Source organism: Cyprinodon variegatus, unplaced genomic scaffold (assembly GCF_000732505.1).
Source record: "Cyprinodon variegatus isolate N-32 unplaced genomic scaffold, C_variegatus-1.0 Scaffold420, whole genome shotgun sequence".
Taxonomy (NCBI): Eukaryota; Metazoa; Chordata; class Actinopteri; order Cyprinodontiformes; family Cyprinodontidae; genus Cyprinodon; species Cyprinodon variegatus.
This window is the reverse complement of record NW_015150873.1, coordinates 710,030-722,949: the sequence shown is the minus strand read 5'-3', so window position 1 is coordinate 722,949 and position 12,920 is coordinate 710,030. Positions and strand designations below refer to the sequence as shown.

The window sequence follows — 12,920 nt, the reverse complement described above, 5'->3', positions numbered from 1 at the left end:
CTGAAAAATACAAAACTCCCTGGAAAGTTGCATACTTATGAGAACCTCTGGATATTTTAGTGGCCAGCTAATGATCTAATCTGCTGAGTACAACGGGGTTTGGCCGCAGTGCCTGGGATTAGCACGGCTGCACACAGTTGTGGCTGTACGGCTGTGCCACACCTATTATCACCTATTATTTCTGTCCCACAATCGGTGTGAAATCCAACACAAGGTCACCATGGAGGCTGTGTCCCAGGCAACTGCTGTGAGTAGGATTATTCTCTGGTACTGGTCAGCCTTCATAAGCTTTAATTAATGCTGACAGGTGACTGCTTGAACACCAACCTTGGCCTTTGAAGAGATGGAGGGGACTAAGAGCAAAGAAACACTAAGATAGAGAGGATAAAAAGAGAGGAGGGAGGGATAGTTGTTCATTTAAGCGATGCAAAAAACTTAAGCTCTCATCGAAACAACAGTAATTTTTGGATCCGTCAAAATAAAAAAAACAAATCGTTGTTTGCAGTCACAAGTAAAGGGCAGCATCACTACTTGCAATACTTTTAACAAATTTAGGATCTACTTGTTCATTAGATGTAAAAGGTCTGAAGAGGTAGGAAAGCACTGTAGTGAATGCGCACTAATTTAAAGTAAACAGTACAGAGCCCCGTTCTGAACTGCACTGTGCTGTGGAAAAATACACTCATCAGATGAAGGCTTATCTCTGTTCAGGCTGCAGAGACATTAATGAATCATGCTGAATATAACAGACAGGATTGGAACTAAACGGTAACGTCTTGTGTAAAGGGAATACACGCACGACTACCTTCTCCTGGTCACTTTTTCCACCTCTGTCCCAGTATTTAGATGACGGGTCAGGCAAACAAGATATTTAAGAAAACCAACCCAGCTAGTGGCGAATGCTCAGACAAAAAGAAGGATTCAACAGGGACACACAGTTCAAGGACATTTACGAGAGGAAAGTAGCATAATTGAGGGTTTTTTTGGTAAATGCATTTGAATTTCTTCTTAGCCTATACTTCCAATCAACAGTTTCTATTACTGGCTTATATTACATAATTGTCAGAAAGGTTTTTTAACACATCTGAACAATTTTTTCTGAACTGAATGAATATACATAAAAAAAAACTTCAGCAAAAACAATAGCTAGGTTTACTAATTCTTGATATGTTTAACTTATTCTTAAAGGCTGAAATGTTTATTACTTCAATGTTAATATTTCTACAAGGGAAATGTTATTCAGATATAAAGAACCAGACACTTCTTTGTTGATCAACATTATTTTGGCATATTACTGAATGCTTGGGTACACCTCTTATCAGAAATTGTATGTTTTAAATTGGTTGTTTTTTTAACTAAGACTCAACTTTTAGGCATATTTCCTATATTTCCAGGAGGATCCTGTTCATTTTCATTCCTTGACCATTAAATCAGTCTACACTTAGATGTTTGTGTGGCATTTAGCACTGTTTTACCATGAACCAACTTTCCATAAACAGATAAAAGAAATTAAATCGGAATGTTCGATAACAAGGCAGCTCAGTTGCGCAGGTAGCACTGCTGCCTTGCAGCAAGAAGGTTCTGGGTTCGATTCTCGGCCCGGGGTATTTCTGCATGGAGTTTGCATGTTCTCCCTGAGCATGCGTGGGTTCTCTCCGGGTACTCCAGCTTCCTCCCATAGTCCAAAAAGATGTCTGTTAGGTTAATTGGATTCTCTAAATTCTCCTTAGGTGTGAGTGTGTGTGTGAATAGTTGTTTGTCTCTGTGTTGCCCTGCGATGGACTGGCGACCTGTCCAGGGTGTACCTCGCCTCTCTCCCATAGACAGCTGGAGATAGGCACCAGCACCAGCACCTGGGACAATTGGGACAAGCGTGTCAGATAATGGATGGATGGATGTTCAATAACAACCCAGAAACCAAAATGGCAAAGCCACAAGTTACTTGAGCAATACAGTGATTGTTCCCACTGAAATAAGTTGAAAGTCTATGCAGCTTGGAGACATATTGCTAAAAAAGCACTGCATGCTCTGCAGGTGAAAACTTTAAGCAAGGATTATATCTGCAGCTGAGAAAATTTTTATAGTCAGAAGAAACTGAATTAGTTGTTCAGCCAAAATGACAAGAAAGAATATTTAAAGGAGTAAATGTAAGGCCTTCAAACCTAATAACACTAAACCAACGGTCTGAGAAGCTGAGATAGTGGTAGAAATTGCCTTAAAAGGGATGTTTGCAGCTGTATAAATTACCTTTTTTTATATGACCATTTCATTTAGAAAGGGCAAACAGCTTTGGTATCATTACTTCCCTCCATTTTATGTTACAATTTTAGCCACTTTGTACACTTTATAAGGACACATACCTATATGGCATGATATGACTTTTCGGCTCTTGAGGGGCAGATAAATTGCTGTGACCTTGAGTTCAGCACATGTGCCTTAAATGAATAAGTAGCCATTCAAATCTTAACAGCACAAAGATCCCAAACACACATAAAACTGGTTTAGGATGAATAAAAAGGCTGAGATGTATCCTTTACACATTCAGAAAACCTCCAAAGTAACCTGAGCTCTTATATTTTGAGAAGAAAATTTGTCAAACACTCAGAAAGAATGGTATAAGGAGCTTTAAAATGCTCCAAAATGTGTTATTTCAATGCAACATGCAGAGAGAAATTTATATGTTTAATGTTGCATGTATATAACTCGGACCCTGGCTGTTTCAAAGACAATATGCATTTAAATAAAATGAGTACACCCTGTTCTGCTTTTAAAACATTTTTTGAAGTTGTACACATTTCAGTGCAATGGAATCATAAACTTCTTTTCTATGATTGTCATAAGTATATGTGTACACATCTTATCAGAGTACTAACTGTGCAACAAAATAATGATATAAATTAGCATCTTATCTGGCCAGCATGTGCTTTTGTTGACGAGAAAAATGCAGATCTCAAACTTGAGATGTGTAAATACTATTATGAAGAAGAAACATATGTTTTACTTTGTTTAGTTTTTTTTTTTTTATTATATTCTAAACAATAAGTTAGGACTTTAAAGATATTCAAATGTACTGGTTGTGTTCACACTGAGTAAAACTACTAGATTTAATGTTGTCTTATCTAATTCTTTAATGGTAGGTAACCTGTTTGTACTGGTTATGTTTGTACTGTACTCCCATTAGATTTAGTCTGCTTCTGTAAAATAATCTCACTTAACATTAATAAACAGTTGCATATCAAGGAAAACTGTTATATTCACACCTCCTTAATCTACTAATTTACTATTGGTTATGTACTTGTGTCAAGTGACTGCTGGCTTATTTCCAAACAATGAAAGTGATGGCTTATGGGTCTGATAGTGGGCCCCTATTTCAGATTTTGCTAAAGGCCCAGTTTAAAAACTGTATGAAAGAATAACAAAAAGTCTTTATGTAACACAGCCAAAGTTAAAACTAAAGACCTAGTGTTGTTGATGGTTAGTTATTCCTCATTGACTCAGAATATTAGACGCAGAAGCTGCCTGCCCAATCATCCTTTGGCAAAAAACTGTAGATACGTCTTCAACTAAAACCTGAAACACACTGCATCTCCACCAAACATAAACACCCATGCATTGCACACTTACATACGCACTCCCAGTTCAGTAATTAGCTCCAGGCATCTCTCCCATAAGCCCCGGAGGAAGGAGACTGAATATTTAATATCCTGCTGAATTGCAAGCTATCCCAGTCCTGAAAGAGGTGGGCATCAGTGGATCCCCCACTGGGCCATGAGGGACTGCAGAGCCAGAGTGTTAGCCTAGTTTCCACACATATTTTTCTATACAGCATTAGGGCAGCTGTATGATCAAAGTACGGACAAGCAGGGAGGTTTTCTTTCACAGAACTACTGTTGGATAATGGTGAGAAGTTACGCACTCATTGCTCTACAGTCAACTACTGCTCTATTTCCAGGCCTTTACAAATAAGGTTTCACTTTTTCTAAATAGTAATTTAATCCTTCTTTTGTAAAAATCTAGTTTATTATTTGTTCTTTTTGCACTTTGCTATAACAAAAAAAGGATTTTGCAACATACAACTTATAAGTTTTTTTTTTTTATCGATTTAAATATTCAAGATCCCCAGCAAATGTTTATATCAGAAAAAGTTAACCTGAGTAAAGAATGATGAATATAAACCTACCTGATGAACCAATAACCTCCCATGGAGGCAATCAAGGATGTTATACAGCAGTCCTTTTGGTTTTAATGTCTTGGACCCTTGTTTATCACACCTGAGTCAGCTTGCTAAATTTGCTTTTCAACATACAGTTAGCTTTTTAAAGCCATACTAAACCAATGCTTTAATTTAGATGTGAAGGGTCTTCTAGAAAAACTTAACATCCCATTGCCTAAACTGAAATATTCAAGCTTGATTTAGATGAATTGAATCATACACATATCTAAAGACTTGAAATCCCCCAAAGACAACCCTAAACAGGACCTATCAGACATTATGAAGCAACATCTATTGACCCAATACAGGGAAATCCAATAAAAGTTTGAATGTACAAAGTGTCCACACTCCACAGACATTTGTTATTTATTCGGCACAGTTTTTTTGTATTGATGGTCAAACCTGGTGGCGGTGGTAGTGTGATTCTGTGAGGCTGCTTTTCTGCCTGAGGGCCGGAAGGAGTTGGCAAGATAGAGCTAACCATAAACTCTGCCAGGAGATATGCAGAAGCAGACCTGCAAGTCAACCTCTCACTTTCATTTTTTAAATATCCATCAGCTTTTTTTATATTGTTTTCTTTTTTTAAGTCCACCTTTTGAATGCTTAGAAAACAATTAGAACAGGTATGCCCTTGATGCATTTCTTCTCAATCACATCTGAACATTATTGACTGAATTTCCACAGTCATTGAGCACAACAGAGGCCTGCCAATGAGCCACTAATTTTATTGTGATGTGTTGAAGAAGGGATGCATCTAAAAGTTGCAGCATGGTGGCTATGGGGACAGGACTGATTGAAATTCAATCGACAGGCTTTGGCTTAAATACCCTGTTCACAAAGAAATTCCTCCATAATTTCTTCAAAAAGGAGGGGAGGTCTGAAATTCCTCCATTGTAAAAGGATTATATATGGACTGGAATTTAAAAGAATCAACAGTCAGTCAGCAGACTGAGATGCTTGATAGGAGTTATTTCTGCCACATGCTGCACAGCCCATCTGTAGGCTTAGGGTCAACTCTTTCACATAGGGCTTAGGTGATTTGGTATCTTTGTCTCAACTACTGTAATAAATTAAACCATCATTTAAAAACAGATTTTTGAATGTACTCATCTTAATCTTTGTCTGATGTTAATATTAATTTAATGAATAAAACCTCTTTATTCTGTTGGTATAAATGTAGATAAAATCTTTACTAAACCAAATAGATGTATATATACCACTAATGCCCACTGATGCCTGTCCAACTCATACTAAATCATACCGGAAGCACTTTCTCACCATTTAGCTTTTCAGATCAACTATTTTGGTAACTTGCATAATAACTTATATTGAATGCTTTATTGAAATGAACACCTTTTGATTGATTTGGAACATGATCAGTTGCAAAACCACTGATATATCAGGTTTAAATGTGAATAAATGCAGCCACTCAGGGTTTAAATGTGACAAAGAAGCAAAAAGAGGATATATTTGTGAGGGGACCAATACTGTCTCCCACTGCTTTACTTGAAAGGAAAGATGAATGAGAGCAATCAGGGCAAAGATTCAGATAAAAAGTGGAGAAGTCTGAAAAAAACAGGTCATGACAAGAGAATATCATCTTGTATTGGATTTATGGGTTTTCTATTTCATCAGGTCGTATGAAACGTTGATTCACCTTTGTCTCATATCATCGTAACTGGATTTGCTTTTTTTTTCACCACATGAGCTGAATCAATAAAGGGATTGTCACTTGGTGACTCATTCATTTTATGTGTTTTACAACAAGCTGAGTCCAAGATGGTATCTCTAATCCTCTTATAGCACCGCTCCTGTGGCTTGACGGTGCATTTTTCTGAGCTTCAGCCCTGAAAGCTGCCTATTTTCCTACAGAGCAGTCCCTCTGCAGGATACTGGGGCATTTGTTTCTGTTTTCCATTAGAGGCCTCGGTGGAAAAGATAGATGAAATTACACAGTCAGTAGACAAAGAGGAAAATCCTCTTCTCACCAGGGAATTCAGGAGAGGTCTGCTGCAGCTGTAAACACATCCTCCCTGGGCTACAGTTACCTTCTTGGAAACTTCCACCTGAGGACTTTGGTGTAGCTTCTCCCCAGCTGCGCTCCACATTGCAACCATTTCATTTATAGCTCCTCCTAGAGATTGATTGATGCAACTTTTTTAAGGCTGATACAGATTATTTTGATATTAGCAACTCCCCAATATGTTCTGCTAATATTTCTTGTCCAATTCTTGCTTTTCTTTCTTCTAATTAAATGGCACAAATCATTCAGTAATAGCAAATATTACACAAGTTTTAATTTCAGCAAAAAGTAAAAATGTATTAACAAATAAATATTTAAAAAGAATAGCAGAGCAAGGTAGCAGCAATGCATGTGCTTCACTTGATCTCAAGGCATTGCTGCTGGATGGACTAACAAATCAGCCAATCCATTCATATATCAGCCAATACCAACACAATTTAAAAAAAATTCTAATATCAGCCAAAAACATTGCCAAGCCGATGAATCAGTCTGCATCTAGTTCCTGTTTTCCATTTGACCTGCACTGCATCTAAATCCTTCAACCTGTTTGTAACAATGTGCATTCTCTCCAAATAATGGGGTAAATTTTGAGGAAATATACATCTTTTAAATAATGATTCAAGAAAAATATTTAAAAAATATCCAGATTGCTGTTTCTTCAAATAGTTTCATCATAAATTTGTTGATTTTCATGTGGATGTTTTGCACAGAATAACCAACTTTTCTCATAAAAGGGTCATGAGTATATCAATGAGTGCAGTTAAGTGGCTCATGGGACAACAGATGAATAATCTGGATCAGTCCTGAGCGATTAGTCATATACCTGCTGAAAGGATCAGTACATTTCAGATTTGGGTGTTTTTATAAAGTAAAAAGACAGTACGGTAATAAGAGTTTTGCATTATTTTCCATTCTTAAAAAAAGGTTAAGTGGAGAAATGTATTATTAGATTTAAGTTTTCCATTAGCTGAGAGTGTGCTATGATGTTTCTAATAACGGCCATAGAACTTGTAAGGGTCCTGTTTGTGGTTTTTTTTTGTTTTTCTTTTAGTTTCTCCTTCCACCTCTAGATGGTGCCCCTTGCCCATTTTGGCCTGAAGGGTTGTTTCCGGTTTTCCTCCCACACCTGCGGCTCATTGGGTCATCACCAGAGGAGTATTTGAGCAGCGGACTGTCACCACCTCAACGCTAGAGTGTTTGCCCGTATTGGGTACTCTAGCCTAACTGAGATTAGCTGAGTCTAACCATTGTGCCTTTGTCTCTCTGAGTCTAGGTTTCCCGACCCTTATACCACCACCTTAATTATCAATGGAATACAGGATTGACTGATGCTTTCATGTTGTTGGTGTAAAATATTGACCCAATCATATGGAATATTGCAGCCGAAATCAAGATATGTTCAATCAGGCCATGTTTTCCAATCTGTTATTGTCCAGTTTTGGTGTGCCTGTGGGTGTTGTGAGTTCAAATATGTGATTCTAAATAACTTGGTTTAAAAAAAACAAAATCAGTAGCAACCCTGAACTTTCTGATTCCAAAAAGACCAGCTGTAAATTGTGAAAAAATTTATAAATTTTTGACGTGATAGAAAAGCCTTAAATCACAGTTTAAATGTTTTCACATATTCCTTTTCTAGGGAGACTACAGTATGAAGCAACTTCCACAACAGCAATAGTGAGAAACAGAGATGTTCGTCCATCTCATCTGTTATGTCACCTCACCTTGCCTGGCAGTCTTCTCTGTCTCACCTCAAATAGGGAGGAAGCCTAGGCCTAGCCTGTTCTGTCGAGTGAGAAGAAGTCAGGGAGATGGATTACTGAGCTTGAGGCAGCTCACAGGACGTGTCCTTTAAAAAGTGTGAAGGTGGTGGTAAAAGGTTGAGCAACAAAGGGAAAGTGCATAAATGCATTTTAGTTTTAATAAATAACTGCATTCATTTAAAAAAAAAGTCTAATTAAACAGGATGAACTATTATTTCTGAAATACCTAGTATCTTTGTAGTAAGGTTGTGTGCATAAGTACTGTATGTGCAAAATTTTAAGTCTTTAAAATATCTGTCAGTGCTCCTGAGGGGAGCTGAAATGTTTTTCAAGTTTGTTTAAGATAAGGTGAAAGGACGAGAAAAGGAGTAGAGCTGACAAAGTGAAAAATGAGGACATTGGTGTGAAAGTGAATAGAGTGTGTTCCCTGTGAATGATTAATAAGAAGCCAAAAAAAAAAAAAAACGAGAGAAAAACGTACCAACCCTGTTCCCCTGGTAGCATCAGCACTCTGGATAGTATAGAGCACCTATAATTTCTCCACAGGCCTTTTTCTTCAGAATTGCTCTATTGTGAACTAGTTGTCAAATATTTGCAAATAGCAGTGAGTCGTGTAATATGGCATTAATGAAATCTGTCACATTTAAGATGTGCTCTATGAAAACATGAAACAGCCCTAGCACTACGTGTTTAAGATGTTGAACTTTCACTAAAAAAATACAGATTACAGCATTTTGCAATCCCATATCTGTTGTTTACAAATCTTGATGAACTTTATATTTCCAAATTATCGTTGATTGAAGGAAAATCTCAGCCTAATTATGTTTACAGTTTAATTTCCTTAAAAATTGTCAGATGAGACGAAATGAGCCGAATCACTGGAGAACCATGCGTCTGTAAACTACTGAGATTTAAAGCCACTAAAGTCATATAAACAGCTGACTAAATATTCTGTGGTAACCCTCAGTGAGCATGCAGGCTTATTTCTAACACTAAAGCACACAAACACAGCCTGCATGGCTGAGCTCCACTAATGGGATAAGTACATCCTCCCATGAGACTCCCCTCCTTATGAGAGGTGGACAGATTTTCATAAGAAGTCTGGAAAGCAGGGATGGGAAAGACTCACTGTGTACATGACCCACCATCCCCAACTGAAAGTAACACAGATTGAAAAATGTATTTTTTCTTCCTTGCAAACTGAAGCTTGTTGCTATGGTGTTGAATCAAATTTGATGCTGGCAGCATATAAAATTAATCATTAACAGCATTTTTTTAAATAAGGAAAAAAAAGTGCTTTTGATTCTTTGTTAAATTTTTGACTGTTGTTTTAGTGGTGTTAAGAAGACAGTAATGTAACCCTGTTGTGAAAGAGCTAATTCAAAGGTGCTTATAACAGTAATGGGCCTCAAACCTGCTATCTGTCTGCTGGATAAAACAAGGAGGTCTGCTAATTTACTTTTTCTATATTCCATGTGTTACTCTGATCAGAACAACAAAATGTAACATAATAGGTGCTAAAACCTATTACCGGTACATGTATTATTTTTTTTTTATTATTTAAAAAAGTGACAAATAAAAAACATAAAACAAATAAATATTATGTATAACTTTATAATCATAATTAAAGGGGCATAGCTACATTATATGATTTTTTTTTATTGCACGGCAGTAATTTATTCTGGTTGCATGCAGTGTTTTTTTATGATATAACTGCATCCTGCTGGAATATTACAGTGTTTGTTTATGGACCTATACTAAATTAAGACCTTTGTTTATATTTACATATTTACAGAATCATACAGGTATGATACTGCTCATGTGCGCAGAAGATAAATATGAAAGTACTTTCTATGTATGCGTGATTAACCCACTGCCGGTAGGTCCATTCAGTCCACCAACAATGCACTCAGCGTGCTCCGAGTAAGACTTTTGAGGGTTGCACACAGAGATACAGAACAAAGCTTCAGAGTTAAGCAACAGCAAGGTTCTTTAAAGAAATACAAAATGGTAAAAAAGATAAAGCAGATAATGCAGAAGTTGCAAACAAATGGAAATGGAATCTTACCTATTTAGAAGGTAATTTACAACGTTACGAAGTGTATTTAAAGCAGCGACAAACACAGAGACAAATAATCATTCACACACTCACACCTTTAGCGAAGCCAGATAACCTTACAGTCATGTTTTTGGACTTTGGGTGGAAGCTGGAGTATCCGGAGAGAACCCACCCATGCTCAGGGAGAACATGCAAACTCCATGGAGAAAGACCTGAGATCGGGAATCGAAGCTGGAACCTTCTTTCTGCATGGCAGCAGTGCTAGCAACTGTGCCAATGTTTTTGAGTCTAGATCAGACTCAAAAATGCTCCATGTTGGTAGGATACCGGTAGATGCCCTTACATAGGAACAGCATTACAATCAACATTACCAAGGCTTTTATTAGTTATTTATTCATTTTCTCTATGGGCTATGGGTTTCTCAATGCTGGAGTGTGTTTCAGAGACAATGGATGATTCATACTTAATAAGTACAAAGTAAAGATAATTGTTATGGATCCACACAAAGTGGTAAAAATGCAAAATGCAGGGTTGTTTTCTATGAAAGTAACTGGTATTTGCTTATATTAGTCTATGCTTAAGCATGTATGGTCTTTATTCCAACATCGAGAGACTCATATGGAGACAAGGAGGCGACTTGCGTGAGGACATTTATATATTTTAAAATAAGAATTAAGCTGTCTGCTGTAATTATTCATCTTAGTAATTTTTTTATTTTTTATTTTTTAATGTAATTAATGAAGGTTTTCAAATAGTTTTAAACATCTACCGTTTACTTCTATTTTTTAATATGGAAGGGATTTTCCATGCCTCTTTACTAATTTTCCATCCATCCATCCCGATGATATGCAAAGCTCCCTCACATGGCTGCATGTCAGACTGAAGCTCTGAAACAACAGAAGCGTGTACGGTGCTGTCTGCTAATTAGCATTCAACAATGTTCCAGTCTGTGGTGGTGTAGTGGCTCAACGAGGTCAGCGTTTACTATAAAGAGCAGATGTCACTGGTTTCCTGTGACACGATTGGGTGTCAGCATTGAGTGCAGAGTCACCTCTGCAGCTCACAGTGAAACAGGAGGCCAGTGTTCATATCCTTCCCTCCAGTGTTGGACACTGAATAAATTAAAGCAAGATCAGCTCAAGACTCAGGTGTAATTAAATTAAAACGTAATGTGTTGCTAATTAGGTGAGGAGTAGTACAGTTACTACATGTAAAGCTAAACACTTTAAATAAAACATATGAAGCTGCAAATTTGAACCAGTGTTAAATTCACCTTTATTTGAATGATAATTCCTGAAGAAACTTTACTTAAGGTCATTGTTCATTCTGGAAATATTTTTACAGTACTATTTGCAGCATATGTGGAATTTAATACATTTTCAGATTTAAACCAAAATTTCTTGACAAATAATTAGATCATAAACCTTTTTAAAAGCTGTTTATGATTTTTTTAAAGGATAAAAACATTTTTCATTTTTAACATTTTTAATAATAATAAAAAAGGAAAAAATTCAGCACAAGGCTGTAACATTACTAATGAATACACCAGACAGACTCTTAAAGATATTTAATGTTTTTAGTATAAAACACAAATTTATGCCTGATAGGGATCCAAATCTACATCCAAATGTATCACATTATGGCCGTTCTAAATTTAGATTTTATTTGCAAAAACGGATATGGCGTTTTTGTATTAACCATGGCAATTGATGAAATAAAATGGTTCAATATATATAAGCATTTTAGTTATTTTGACAGAATTAAAACTCTGAAATTTCTATGTTGTGCTGGTCTGTTAAGGGTAATGCCAAGTGGAAAAAATAAAACAAAACTTTACTGTTGTTCCCAAACACATTCAAACAAGATGAATCATAATGTGTGATTTTATTTTAACAAACATGGGAATTGATTAACACTGTTCTCACATTACACAGCTAATTGTGGTGCTGTTAAACATATTTTTTTTGCAAATGCACAGATGCAGAAAACCTAAGGATTTTTGAGACGGCAACAGCTTCCTCCTACAGAAAAGAAGAGAGTTGTCAATGTTGTAGATAAGTCACGATCTGGTTGTCTGCTTTGCTAGACAACCAAGCCTTTACAAGGACTAACAAAAATATACTCCTACTTTCATTTTGCAGTTTACAATTTTAAAAATAATTTTACCATGAATTATATTTAAAAAACAAGCAGATTTGTTTTTCTATTTATACAGGAGTATTTTTTTTTCAAACTAACATTGGAGGCAACCAGACTTTACTTCAGCTGTTGTAAAAACATTTTGATGCCTATCCAGGAATCTTTCAGTTCTGACAGCTTGCATTTCAGCAAACTCCATGAGTTTTTTAAACTCACTTTTTAAAGAGTAAAGCAGGCGTGCACTTTTTAAATGTTTAAGTGACAAATCAAACCAATCTCATGTTATTGAACATTTTACTGTACTTACGCATTGAAATTGGTGTTTAATTATTTATTATAATTTATAATTTATAAATTTTGAACATGTTTCAACAAAGTTAGTTTATGTTACTTTTGTTACAAATGTGGAAATATTGAAAAAGTTTGAGTCATAACTAAGAGATAGTGCCTCATACAAGCATGTAAAAACTAACCCTAAAGCATTTATTTATAAAACTAAAAAATTAAATTGTAATTGTAGCATGCACTGCTACACGCAGTGTAGTACACGCTGCACGGCGTGTACCACAGACAAATAGAAGAAGTGGCTGATATCAAAAAATCCTACCAGTGGCTGAAAAAAGGCTGGACTGAAGGACAGCACAGAGGCACTAATCATGGCAGCACAAGAACAGGCACTCAGTACAAGATCAATAGAGGCCAGGGTCTACCACACCAGGCAGGACC

The 12,920-nt window shown here is 36.4% G+C and overlaps 1 protein-coding gene across 1 annotated transcript in view; it reads right to left on the bottom strand.

Annotated features, from left to right (window-relative positions):
• LOC107093331 (potassium voltage-gated channel subfamily B member 1-like) overlaps window positions 1-12,920 on the bottom strand; it is a 48,928-nt gene that overhangs the window by 7,216 nt on the left and 28,792 nt on the right. The window lies entirely within an intron of this gene.